Source organism: Pogonomyrmex barbatus, unplaced genomic scaffold (genome assembly GCF_055798465.1).
Source record: "Pogonomyrmex barbatus isolate J1 unplaced genomic scaffold, ASM5579846v1 scaffold16, whole genome shotgun sequence".
In the NCBI taxonomy this organism is placed as follows: Eukaryota; Metazoa; Arthropoda; class Insecta; order Hymenoptera; family Formicidae; genus Pogonomyrmex; species Pogonomyrmex barbatus.
The window spans coordinates 7,372,156-7,385,891 of NW_028297112.1; the positions used below are offsets into that span (position 1 = coordinate 7,372,156).

The 13,736-nt window shown below is 29.9% G+C and overlaps 2 pseudogenes; both read left to right on the plus strand.

The window, feature by feature from the left end:
* Positions 1-1,096: 1,096 nt before the first annotated feature.
* Positions 1,097-7,510, plus strand: LOC148937201 (uncharacterized; annotated as a pseudogene).
* A 26-nt stretch (positions 7,511-7,536) lies between these two features.
* LOC148937202 (nose resistant to fluoxetine protein 6-like) lies at positions 7,537-11,900 on the plus strand (annotated as a pseudogene).
* The last annotated feature ends 1,836 nt before the right edge of the window (positions 11,901-13,736 follow it).

The window sequence follows — 13,736 nt, forward strand, 5'->3', positions numbered from 1 at the left end:
TAATAATTTTTAGACGTTTTTTAATAATTGTTGATTTTAACATCTTTGTAACGTTTCTAACTTTTTTGTGCTTATACGATCCATCATGTATAGCTTGGCTTTAATGTGGTGAGTAAAGAAACTTTATATTATACTATTTATATTATCAGAATCTGATTCCAACTATATTCGTGTGCCGCTTTGTCAGGGACAAGACGGAAAGATTTGCTCCCTCACATGACTTGGCCGTCGTGAGCGACATACTTTTGATTAAATCACATTAGAGTTCGGCGTCTACTGACCAATACTATTTATCACTGAAGATGGCTCAATACGAGAGCCGAAACATTTGATTTTTAATTAAAGAAGATTTTTTAATCAAGAAGAATTATAAAGTTTATTGCGCACTGTTTACTGCGCGTTTTCTCATTGCTTTTTGTTTGTTAATTTTATAAATTTATAAAATAAGCGTTTAAACGCTTGTTCGATCGTATGTATTGCAAGTTTACTATCGATTTCTTTTATGAAGTTTTTTTATAATTATATATGTTTAAAATATTGGCTTACGTAAACACTGTTGTTTCAGTAAAACATTAACATTAATTGGATATTAACATTTAAATAAATAAAAATAGGTCTTATTTTCTACCTAATTTCTTATACACTTATTTATCTAGATCAGTTTTCTTCTGTTCATTACGTCGTTTTGAACATTATACATAATCTTCTATAAAAGCTAATTACAAAAGGGACGATTTAAAAAAAAAAAGCATATGTTAAGCTCAATACAAAGATCTTCTCATCGACCCAGTGATATAATATTACTTTTTTGGCGTTATTGGATAAAACATATTTTTTAAAAAGTTATATATATTTATGTTATAATAATATTTATTATATTAATAAAATAATTTTATTTTTCTGCATTTCAAAATTCTGCATTTCAAATTATTCTCTAAGTTATTATCATGATCATCATAAATGTTTATTGATTTTCAGTGGCAAAGGAATAAATGTAATTGCTGCGTATTATGTTGCTACAACAATTTGCATTTACTTTGTACATCTGCATAAACTTTATCACATTATTTTGTGTTTCTGAAATATTCACGAATTTCATGATGCTCGTATTCAAACCCTACCCGCTTATGCCATTGTTTCGGTAGCTGACTTTATTAATTCGATGATATATAGAAAGAAATTTTCGCAGAAGTTTCGAAATGCTGTCGATCAATAAATATTATGGGGCTTGAAAGGTAAATAAAGTTTATAGTCATTTTTAATCTTATTGATAAAGTATTATTCAGTAAAAAATGCGGAAGTTTAAAATATTTAATACAGATGTCTGTAATCATAATATCTTAATAATATTTTCTGGAAATAAAATAAAAAGTTCTAATATGAAGATATTAAGGTAATAGTTTCTCAATTATAATCAGTCAACAATAATCAGGAGAATAATATTGCATAGAAATTGCACGGCTTATAATTACATAAACGCATACATTGATCATCTGTCTATCATCTGTCATTGATTTGATTTTCACAGTTAATTAATATCGCATAGCAATACGCCATTTGTATATATATTACTGGCTTGTGATTTTATTTAAAATAGCACAGTAAATCATTATGAACTCAAGAAGAATTTCTTTCCGGTAATCTAACAAAAATTCTATAAAAGTACACGTTTTGATTTCTATGAAATTAAATCGAAGTTGCTGAAAGAAATTTTTTTTCTGTTCGTAATGAGTTCGAAAAGAATCACGAATACATGAAATCGTCGATAAATGGACGCAGTTGACTCCATTTCTCGTAACTAAAATCCATACAAATAAAATAAATGACATTATCCAGCAAACAGAAAATGGATTGAAATAGATAAAAATGAATTTGTCATTGATCATTGACAAATCCAAAATCATGATTTTTTTTTAATCCATTTCAATCCAATTAAAATTTAAGAATTCTTTGAATCCATTTTAATTTAGTGAGATTGAAACTATAAGATTTTTATGCTGTCAATCCAGAAAAGATTACGTCGGCCGATTCATTTTAATCCGTGAAACGAGATTGAAACGAAGTGCTTCTTATTCTTTCAATCCAAAATGTATTAAAATGAATTAAAATGAATTAGAAATTTTCAATTTATTTTAATTTATTTCCGGATGCTGGGTATATTATGAGAGATATGTCCTAATTCTAATAAAATAATAATGAAGTCAGTTCCGAGACTTTATTTTGGCATCTCTGGTGATGCTTTGAAGGTAAATAAAATAACATAAAATCTCCGAGATAAAACAAAATATTTTGACAGTACTGTTTCGTTCTATGTAATAATTAATTTCTATGTAATAATTAATTTAGGATATTTCTGAAATATATATTTGTTAGGATACTTATTAGGAATACTATTTAAAAATGATTATGATTTCATTACGAATTGTTACAAACTATAAAACAAATTTCCTTATCTGAAAAAGAATATCAGAATTGATGACATAAAAGTAAAATTCTGTAGAACTTTTATAAACATTTTTAGATCAGAAATGGTACGCAAGAGGAATACATTTCATAATTTGGGGATTCAAAATAAATTATTTTTTGGATTTTTTGTACTATTTAGGGACGTTTCTATAAGCTTGACCCACTCCATCTACACGTAGCCGTACTATTTCGGATCAGACATCCTAATTCCAGTTCCATAAATAAAAAAAATCTTATCTTGTTAGAGAAAAATTAACGAATCGTAGTTATGTGTTAATGTGTTTTCAAAACTAATTAATTAAAGTTAAAAAACTCAATTAAAATTAATTAAGCTGAGTTAAAAATTATTAACCTTTAACTTCATTATTTAACTTTTAACTAATTAACTAGTTACTATACCTTGTGTACATATCGCGTGTACATATTGATATCTCAAAGCTGAGATTATTGATAAGAAATATTATTATTTATGTAAATATATTTTAAATTACAATTCTATGCATAATTCCGTAGCGAAATTCCGACAGATGTCGTTCGCAGTTGTTTTTCCGCTCGCATATGTGTCAAACATATAAAGTGTCATACATTAAATGAAAGCTGAAATTTGTGCCGACATTTTAAAAAAGTATTCATCGAGATCCGTATACGAAGTTTAATTATATTTTGAACATGGAAGGAAAAAACGTGTATTTTCGATGTATTTCGCTTTTTTATTTCCGAAAAGGCAAAAACGCGTCGCAAACTCACAAAAAGATATGCATCGTGTACGGAGAGAATGCCGTAAGCGAAAGTGTGTGTCGGAAATGGTTTGCGAAATTTCGTTGCGAAGATTTTGATCTCCAAGATGCTCCTCGCTCTGGTCGGCCAGTCACTACTGATCAAATCAAGGTTTTAATCGACTTCAACCGACATTTGACGACTACAGAGATTGGACATAATCTCAACATTGATCAATCAACTGTTTCGAGACATTTACGGAAGCTTGGGATGGTAAATAAGCTTGATGTTTGGGTGCCGCACGAACTGAGCGAAAAGAATTTAATGGACCGAATTTCAGCTTGCGATTCGCTGCTTAAACGCCATCAAAACGAGTCATTTTTAAAGCGGATGATCACTGGCGATGAAAAGTGGATTGTCTACAACAATATCAATCGAAAAAGATCATGGTCGAAACGCTCAGAGGCTGCTCAGACGGTCGCAAAAGCTGGATTACACCCGAAGAAGATCATGCTCAGTATCTGGTGGGATTGGAAAGGAATCGTCTATTATGAACTGCTGCCACCCAACAAAATGATTGATTCGGCCAAGTACTGCTCACAACTGACCAAATTAAAATGAGCAATCGATCAAAAACCCGAATTGGCGAACAGAAAGGGCGTTGTGTTCCACCAGGACAACGCTAGACCACACGTTTCTCTGATGACCCGGCAAAAATTATTGCGGCTTGGATGTTTTGGTACACCCACCGTATAGTCCGGTCCTTGCACCTTCAGACTACCACTTGTTCTGGGCGCTACATAACAATTTGAATAACAAAACCTTTAGTTCCTTGGATGTCCTTAAAAACTATTTGGATGACTTCTTTGCCCAAAAATCTCAGGACTTCTATAAAAGAGGGATAATGAAGCTCATGGAGAGATGGCAGAAAGACATTGAACAGAATGGAACATATTTAGTTGATTAAAATCGTATTGTAGCCAGATCTACAACTAATAATAAAAGTAGTCCGCATGACAACAAAATTAGTCCGCATGAAATTCGGAAAAAGTCTTTCGAAAGACGACATAAATGCGTGATCGCCAAAATTGCGATCAGTCTTTCAAAAGATCGCAGAAATGCATCGCGCGAGAATATTGCGAAAAGTCTGTCAGCAAATTCCTCAATTTGCTTATCGAACCAGGCGTGATATTGATTACTCAATATCACGCGAGCAATCGACGCAACCGATCAGAATGACGCAACTGATCGGACATCGATCAGTCTACATAATCGACCATACAAGGCAGAGTCGAGAGAGTCGAAAATTACGTGTCGTCTGGAATCGGACTTATAACCATCGAGATATTATCGAATCTCGTAGCGAAGTTCCCGCGAGCCGTACTATCAGCATCTCAGGTGACATATTCAGTCGTCAACCGCCAGAGTAACGCGATACGCACCGAGTCACCCGACGATGTTTAACCGTGTGTACAATATAATCGTTAATATATCAAGCATCTGTATACTTGTGAGAATAAATCAGTTAAAGAAAGTGTGTGTTAGTGAATTCAAGAAGATCCTTACATTCTTTTGATCCTGCTCGGAGTTCTAACTCCTTAAGCTTAACGAACCCGACTATCCCTAATATTAACATCGTAGCCCAACAACTGGGATACAACAATCGCTTTTTTTGCTAAATATTTTGCGTTTGAAATTTATTCGATTTTCGCTATGAAATTATGCATAGACCCAATACATATTTAATTGTAATATTAAAAATTTTTACTACTAAGTGCCATAAAAGATTCATCTCTAAAACAAACTATATCAAAGAAAAATATTGATTCAATTCTAAATTTTAATTTTTGTTTTTAGTATGTAACGATGCACCCCGCCGCATCGTTCCGTCCGAACCATCACCCTATCGGACAAAAGCCGACCGACCACCCGTCGACTTAAAAGGCGCAAAGCGCCGGTAAACGCTTTAAATTACCGAAATAATTAGTACGGCTTACGGGCTGTATGGGAAATCTGTGTTACTTAGCGCCACACGGCGGAAATACCCGAACGCGCCGTTTCAAAGATCAAAAGCAACGAACAAAGTTATTTTGTTATTACAAATTAGTTCGGCAAAATAATACTCGCGGATCGACCCGAATAGACGCCGAATTTCATCGAATTATTGATCGGGATATAAAAAGCCTGATCCGATCAGAAATGAGAGAGATCCTCAGAATCATCCGCCGGGCTCACTTAGCGAAACCGACTCCGATCCCGAACCGAGAATCCGCCAAGCCGAGGTTGCGAGTACGCCGCCCCAGCCAGGAGTTACTGGCCAGAGCCGATTCTCCGCTCCTATCCGATCCACCGAATCCGCTTGCCAGGAACACTCGAGGTAGCGTGTTCGCTGCCCCAGCCAGGAGTTACTGGCACTGGCTAAGCATCTTCTCCGTTTCCGCATAAACGCAACGTATCGGCAAGCTCGCCACGCCAGGTGTTTCTGGCCGTTGCGCCCTGTGGCCGAACACGCCGGCCCCGCCGCTGTGGACCGTCGCCGCCATCCTTGCCTCCAAGCATCTATCCGCGATCCGCGTCCGCTGTAAATATCCGTGATCCGCGCCGCCGTAACACGATCCGCGTCCACTGTAAATACCCGCGACCCGCGCCGTCGTAACAGACCCGTGCCGCCGTAACAGACCAGCGATCTGCGTCCGCTGTCAATATCCGCGACCCACGATCGCTGGAAATATCCGTGACCCGCGCCGCCGTAACAAGATCCGCGTCCGCTGTACATATCCGCGTCCACTGCTTTGGACGAGAACTGCGCCGCTGATTAATTAATTGTAAAACGCTATCGTCACCATCACGATTCATTGTAGCAATCTTGTCATCCAATTATGTCATCATATATTAAATATAGATATTAATATCAGAGAACTTATTCGTCTTGCCGCTTTTTCATACCGAATCTAGATCGACCGACGAGCGTATCCGCGTATGTAGCATATCCTTGCGGAACACGAACCGACGAAAAAGCGAATCGTTTTAAATATTAGATTCCAGTGGTGTATTTAACTCTGGTTTTCTTTACCGAAATAATTATTGGCTAGGCAGCCGTAGTCAATGTTTTGATATGATGAATACAGTTCCTCTAAAAATTTCAAAGAGAAAAATATTAAATAATATATCGTATCATGATTCGCAAGAGGAATTTCCATCATTCAAGTGAATTATTTTGTTGCTTATTTTAGTCATAACAGTATTTTTCAGTACCATGTGAATATGTTTGAAGAGGTAAATTTAAGAAAATTAAAGAAAAATTTAAGAAAATTATATAAAATATCAGAGAATAGAGATAAAATATATTCAATTATAAAATTATATTCAATTGTAAATTAAGTTCTTAAAATCATTATACTTATTACATTTTTTAAATTAAACTAAATTTAATCAAGAGAAGATTAAAATATTGTACATAATTAACATTGCACAAAGTCGTTAATATTTATACTCATACTTGGATTTTTATTTATCCGAGTCTTGAAACATGTCTTGTAATGTGAGACTTTACAGGGAAATGTTAAATATATTTATTTAAAAAAAGAGATTATTTATTAAGTGATGATTTAAAAATTTATTTTACATTAACTTCGCAAAATCAACAAAAATTTTCAAATAAAATTCAAAAGCATATAACTCTATTTCAAGGAAATTGTTGTATCATTTCTTTGTCCTTTTTTGGGAGGATTGTTCACAATATCATTAAAAAGCTTTAAAAAAATTATAAAAACTACAAAAGAAATTCTTTTGTCTTTAATTTCTTACTTTTAGTAGTTTTGGAGGGAAAATATCTCATAATCACATAAATAGCAAGCTGAATGTTTATAATAGATTGAAATCTTACAAATTTTAGAAAACAATTTTTTTTATGTCATCCAGTGAGAAGTACTTACTGGATGATAGAAGATTGGACTAGATCTTTCTCTAGTTAATAACAGGGACTGATGGAGTTAAATTTTGTGAGATAAATTTTTAAAATTATCTAATGTTATTTATACTAAATTTTTATACTAAACGTTATTTTTCTCCTTTAATATTTATACATATACAGAAATTTTTCTCCCTTCAGAATATAATTACACTCGGACTATGTTTACTAGCATCGTGCACTACAAATGATTTAAGTGTTATTATGAAAAAATTATTTTATGATAGAATTTTCCTAATCAGTGACCTCTATTCCATGGATTTTGAATTGATCCAAGTTAAAGACCTTAAAGATGATTATAAATGGCTATCGACAAATACATCAATTTTTATCTGGTTCGGAAAAACACAAATATAGCAATTATTTGTGCAAGATTTTATAGCATGATGTAAATGCATTAATATATATTATAAAAATACCTTACATATAATTTTTATCTTAATCTTTTAAAAATTTAAAATATGCCAAAATAATAATTTGTTTTACAGTGCTGTTGTAATGTTCTCTTTTTTTATGGCAATAACCGGATCGATGTATAAACAAAAATGCGACAAATATTGTTAATGGCAAGTATTATGTATATGCAAACATAATGCTTTAAAACAGTCTATTGAAATATTTTTTGTTCTAACGGATAACTTATCATTTTCTTGCTCTACATTTCTTATGTTAAAAAAAATTTTATTTTTATATCGAAATTATTTAATAAATTTTAATTAATTTTAATTAATTATTTTTTCAAATTGATTACTTTTTTAATAAAAAATAATTGGTAATAAAAATTTTGATATATCTATTTATCATCAATCACACATTTAATATATCTTTTTATCATCAATCACGTATTAATTAGAAAAAAATATCTTTTGTATTACATCTTTTTAAAAACTGTTAATTAAAATTCAAATGTTAAAAACATGTCTAAAAGGATAGACATAAAAAAAAATTGGTTTCTTATCGAGAAAGATTGAAAAAATATTAATGTGTTTCTCTGTTTACACAAATATGAAAGAAATATTTAATATAAAATTAGATGCCGACGTAATACCCGCCATTCACGACTTAAAATTTGTAACTACGTGTTGCATATTTCTTGTTCATACTTTCTATTATTCAATAGATTTTTGAGTGAGTAATTAAAAATATCCATAGAATATATATTATTGGTTTTTTATTTTTTATATATAATGACGTTTATTTTGTGTTCATAAAAAATATGATATGGTTCTAGAGATACAGTGAAAGTTTTTGGTCTAATGTATTTGATATTGAATTCTTATCAGTCGACATTTTTTTTCTTTCAAGCGGATGTTTAGTAATTTATTCATATCTGAGAAATAAATCGAATAAAGAACTGAATCAGTCGATCGACTACAGAGAAAGATTAATTGATTTTTCTATTCATGTAATAAAAAGATTTATTCGGTGTGTACATATTAATTATATACATAATACATAATAATTTATTACCCAGATAATGAGAAAGTGTGAATATAAGGTTCGTTATAAATCAATTCAAGTCAATTAATCATTCAAAGTGTAGTAGAAATGACAATGAAATTGATGTCATAATGATAGTCATAACTTATGTCATAAATAGTTGACAATAAAATTACGATATATTTATGTACATATGTATTATGTACATATGTTTATATATAACAAAGATACTCGAGAAAAAATATGTAGCGTATACAAATACAGTATTAATATAGTATAATCCATCCCAGCAAATCTTAACCAGCAATTTAGCAATCAATTTATGAACGTTTTGTAAACGGGAATTGATATTTTGATGAGTATTTGTTATTGACAATATATTATTGCTTATATTCTTGTTTATATACATTAAATTTTGATGGAAAAAATACATTAATTAATTTGTACAATGGGTATCATCAAGAGAATGAAGTGTCTATGGTTGAAATATAAATTCTTTTATAAATGTAGTCCAACTTTTAATTTAAACTTAATTTCTTGCAGTGTATCATAACTTTTTATTATTTCTTTGATCAATAAAATCACAATTGGAAAAATGAGTTAATATTTTGATTTAATTATTATTTAGTTAAAAAAATAATAATATTATGTTTGACACAAAAATGTTAGTAATATTAATTAATATTTTAATAAGTATATATAATTTGGAATATTATTTGTCATAAATATTTAATTGATTAACAGATAATAAAAATTAAATTGGTTTTCAATCGACCTAAACTTTAATTTTTTGTAGAAATTCATAATTGAAAGTTACGTAAAAAAATGTAGTAATGGAATAAAGAGCTCTTTAATTAATTTAAGTAATATAAATTTTATCTTAAGGCTAACACCGGCTTGTATGATGGCATTAGGAATATCGTTATTGAAATAACCTCTTCGGTCTCGAGGAAATGATACAATCCACTTAAGTTAAGATAAGTTTAAAATTATACTTAAGAATGTAATAAAACTTCTATATTCTATTTTTTATTACAGTGCATGAGTTGGAGTTGGTATCTATCTAATGATATGCAATTTTTTGTAATTGCTATAATGCTGTTGATTTTGTCAACTGTGTAAGTTAACTAGTTATTGATGATATTACAGCTAATATATCTCTCACATATATTAGAATGAACGTAATTTCATAATTTTAGATACTTTTATGCCGCTACTACAATATTCGATATACTTTTAATAGGATCTATTATTCTTAATAGTTATATATCATATATTTATGAATACATTCCAATGTGAGTTATTAAAATGTATTCTGCTTATGAGAAATTAAATATTATATTATACGATGATGGTTTTTTTTTATTCTTCTAGTTGCGATGAGCATTTTAGATGTTTTATACTTCCCATCATGGGTTAGAATAATTCCATATATTACAGGAATAATTACAGGTTACATTTTAATAAAAGTGAACAATAAGTTGATGTTAAAAAAGATTAAGTGTAATTTACGTTTTATAAATTTAATATATTATTAAAATAGGATTACATTTTATAAAAGCTACAGAATAACTCCTGTTATTGCAAGTTTATTGATTAATTGTTCATAAATAAGTTAACAATACATTAAAGTATACATAAATAATAATATGCTTATATGTTTCTCACTGTGTTATAATAATAATTTGAATTTTCAGAAAATTAAAGTATTCTGTTGGTTACTTCCAATTATTGGCATTATTTTAATATTATTTGGCCGTTTGATGTGACATACGTCCGTTGAAATTACTGCTATTTTTATTGCCTTGCATAGAATATCTTGGGCCATAAGTTTTGCATGGGTTATAATAGCATGTTCTACTAAACAAGAACGTATGTTTAATTCCTAATACATATGTACATATAAATTAATGTTATTTAATTAGTATATATCAATTTGAAATTATTATTTACTACGTGTCTTATTTGCTAATTTTATTTTTTAGTTTCATTTGCATATTTTTTGTCATAATAATGATAAATTATAGTTTCATATTTTAAATACTAAATATTTTAATTTAATATCATTTGAATGATTATATATGTTTGATTTTATTATAGGCATTGTTAATCAGTTTTTGTCATTCAAAGGATTGATCCCTCTCAGCAAGCTCACATATTGCGCTTATCTTTTAAATTCTATCATTATACAATCGTTTAATTTATATAATGACTCGACAATTTATTTTCAACTTCTGCCTAAAGTAAATATATAAACATTCAATATTTAAAATTAACAATTGAATGATTTAGAAAGAATTTTCATTTATTATTATTTTTATTTTCAGATTTTTATGTATTTGGGATACATCTTGACGAGTTACTTTTGCGCATTAGCATTATCTTCTATTCTTAAGTAGAAATACCTTATATCTTATTAATACAAATGTTCATTCAATATATTAATGTAAAAAGATTTATTTTAGAAAAGGATGCCAAAATATATTTCTTGAATTATTTTAACAATACATATTTATATGTGTAATTACAATTTTTTCTTATAATTTATAATGTACGTTACTGTACAGATAATACAGACGCTATGGTAGGCGTCATCATATTCTTGTTCTATATTGTAAGAATTTTAAATGACTCGTTACTTTTCGATGATACTAGTGCTATGTGTAAATTGTGTATGCAGATTAAGAATCGGAGCATAAGAAAATGAACCAATCATAATCCTTCCTTTCTACCTCCACAATGAAAATAAAAGATTCTAATTGGTTCATTTTCTTATGCATTATGCGTTATGCAGAAGTGTATGCTCCAGTCCTAAAGCTTGCGTGTGTTGAAACAACTTTGTTTATTTAGCGAACGTGAGAAGGCTTGTGTTTGCATTTGAATGTTGACTTATACAAATTATGAAGTAAATTGTATGCCTGTTGCCAGCTTTATTTAAAAGATCAATATTTATATGTGTTTGGCAATGACGTTTTTCAAGTATAATTAATTGAATTTTTTGTTTTATAACAAATATATTTAACATATTTATAACATATTTATACTTAATAAAATTGTAATATTTAAAATATAATAGTAATCAGTAGATATATACATGTCAAGTTAAAATAGTAAACAGTGTTAAACATACATTATTATTTACAATCTCATTCAATTTAAACATTCGGGCGTGGCAATAAAACATTTCTGTTTTAACTTCGTCTTTTATAATTGAAGCTCATTGAAGAACATTTATCGAATCAGCAAGATTTATTCGAGAAATTTCTTTACAATATATGTATCTTTTTCAATTAAATATAAAATTCAAATCAACTCTATCACTTTATGTCATAATTATGTGGATACCTATTATTAATATAATTACATTATATTATAACTGTCGTATGACATAAAAAATATAATCAATACATCTTCAACATTTAATTAAACAAAATATTCTGAAGAAAATATTTTGTTCTAACCTTTTTACTTATGATGACAGTTATGTACTATGTATGTATGTATGTATGTATGTATGTATGTATGTATGTATATATATATATATATATATATACATATATACATATATATTATATATATATATATATATACACATATACATATGTATATATAGTTATCTAGCAATTATATAAAACAAATCATAAATACATATGTAGATATAATCAAATGTATAAACGATACAACTGTTGTAATATTATAGTAAATATTATGATAATTTTTTAGATATAATACGATGTATAAACGATAAGACTGTTGTAATATATTGTGATATAACGGAGCGTATGTAAAATTTCCGTTACTATTATCCGTTACTATTATTCCGTTACTAGCGCGCGCTATACGGCTATCTCATCCGGATCCGACCTATTAGAAGTTAGCCCCTCACTTTTAGAAATAACTTATTTTGAGAGTTGTGCTGAATTGTGCTAGGTTTGTGCTACATTGTGCTCGAATTTTAAAATCGTAATGTGAAAAATGTCATAAAAAATGAAAAAAAACGACATTTTAGGCTAGCCCCCCACTTTGCGATTTTTTTAATTTTCTCGATTGTGCTAGGTTGTGCTAACATTGTGCCAAAATATTATCTTTAAAAAATAATAACAATAGAAGTTATGATAAAAAATAGATTTGGGAAAAAAATATAAATGACATTTATTCATATATCAGTCATCTAAAGAGTATGCAAATGCATATCTAATATATACTCGCTTAGCACAAATCGGCACAATCGTCGGTTTCGTCAGCAGAACGATATAAAAGGCACTTTACTCTTGAGCGCGGTCCTTCGCGCACGCATTTTTTGTTAAAAATTCGGATTTGTAGTTATTGGATGTTCATAATACTGCATATCCGAATTGTGCTAGCCTAGCACAAGTTGGCACAACCATAACTTTCGTCAGCACAACGATATAAAGGGCACTTTACTCTTGAGCGCGGCCCTTCGTGCACGCATTTTTTGTTAAAAACTCGGGTTTGTAGTTATTGGATGTTCATAATACTGCATATCTGAGTTGTGCTAGCCTAGCACAAGTTGGCACAATCGTCGGTTTCGTCAGCACAACGATATGAAGGGCACTTTACTTCTTGAATGCATCCCTTCGTATCTGGATTCTGTGTTCGTAATTCGAATTTATAAGCTAATTCAGATTTATTATCTGATGGAATGGAAATTGTTTTAATTATTTTATTCGGAGACTTCTCTTTGTTGTGCACTTGTGTGCGCATAAGCCGTTCCACCGCGACAAGGTGGAGATCATTGGAACGGGTTTTTGCGTTTTTATTTTTTTGTTTTTTCTGAGTTTTTAATTTTTTTTTATTAATTTTTATTTTAAATTTATTTTGTTTTTTTTTATTTATATATATATATATATATTTAGCGAATGCGAGTGGAAGTACAAATGCAAAAATGTAAGTGTGCGTACAAGTGCGAATGCAAATACGAGTATGAATGTAAGTGTGAATCGTAAGTGAAATGAGAAATATGAAATGCGCAAAGGTATCGTCGCTTGAGGTTTTTATACGTTGCCAAAACATGGAAGTAGGGGTGACCTAAATTCCAATGTTATGATTCTACAGGTCTGAATAAAGCCTATTGTTAGTCTACTTTCATTATGAGTCAGCTATGATTCACGCGTTTAAGACC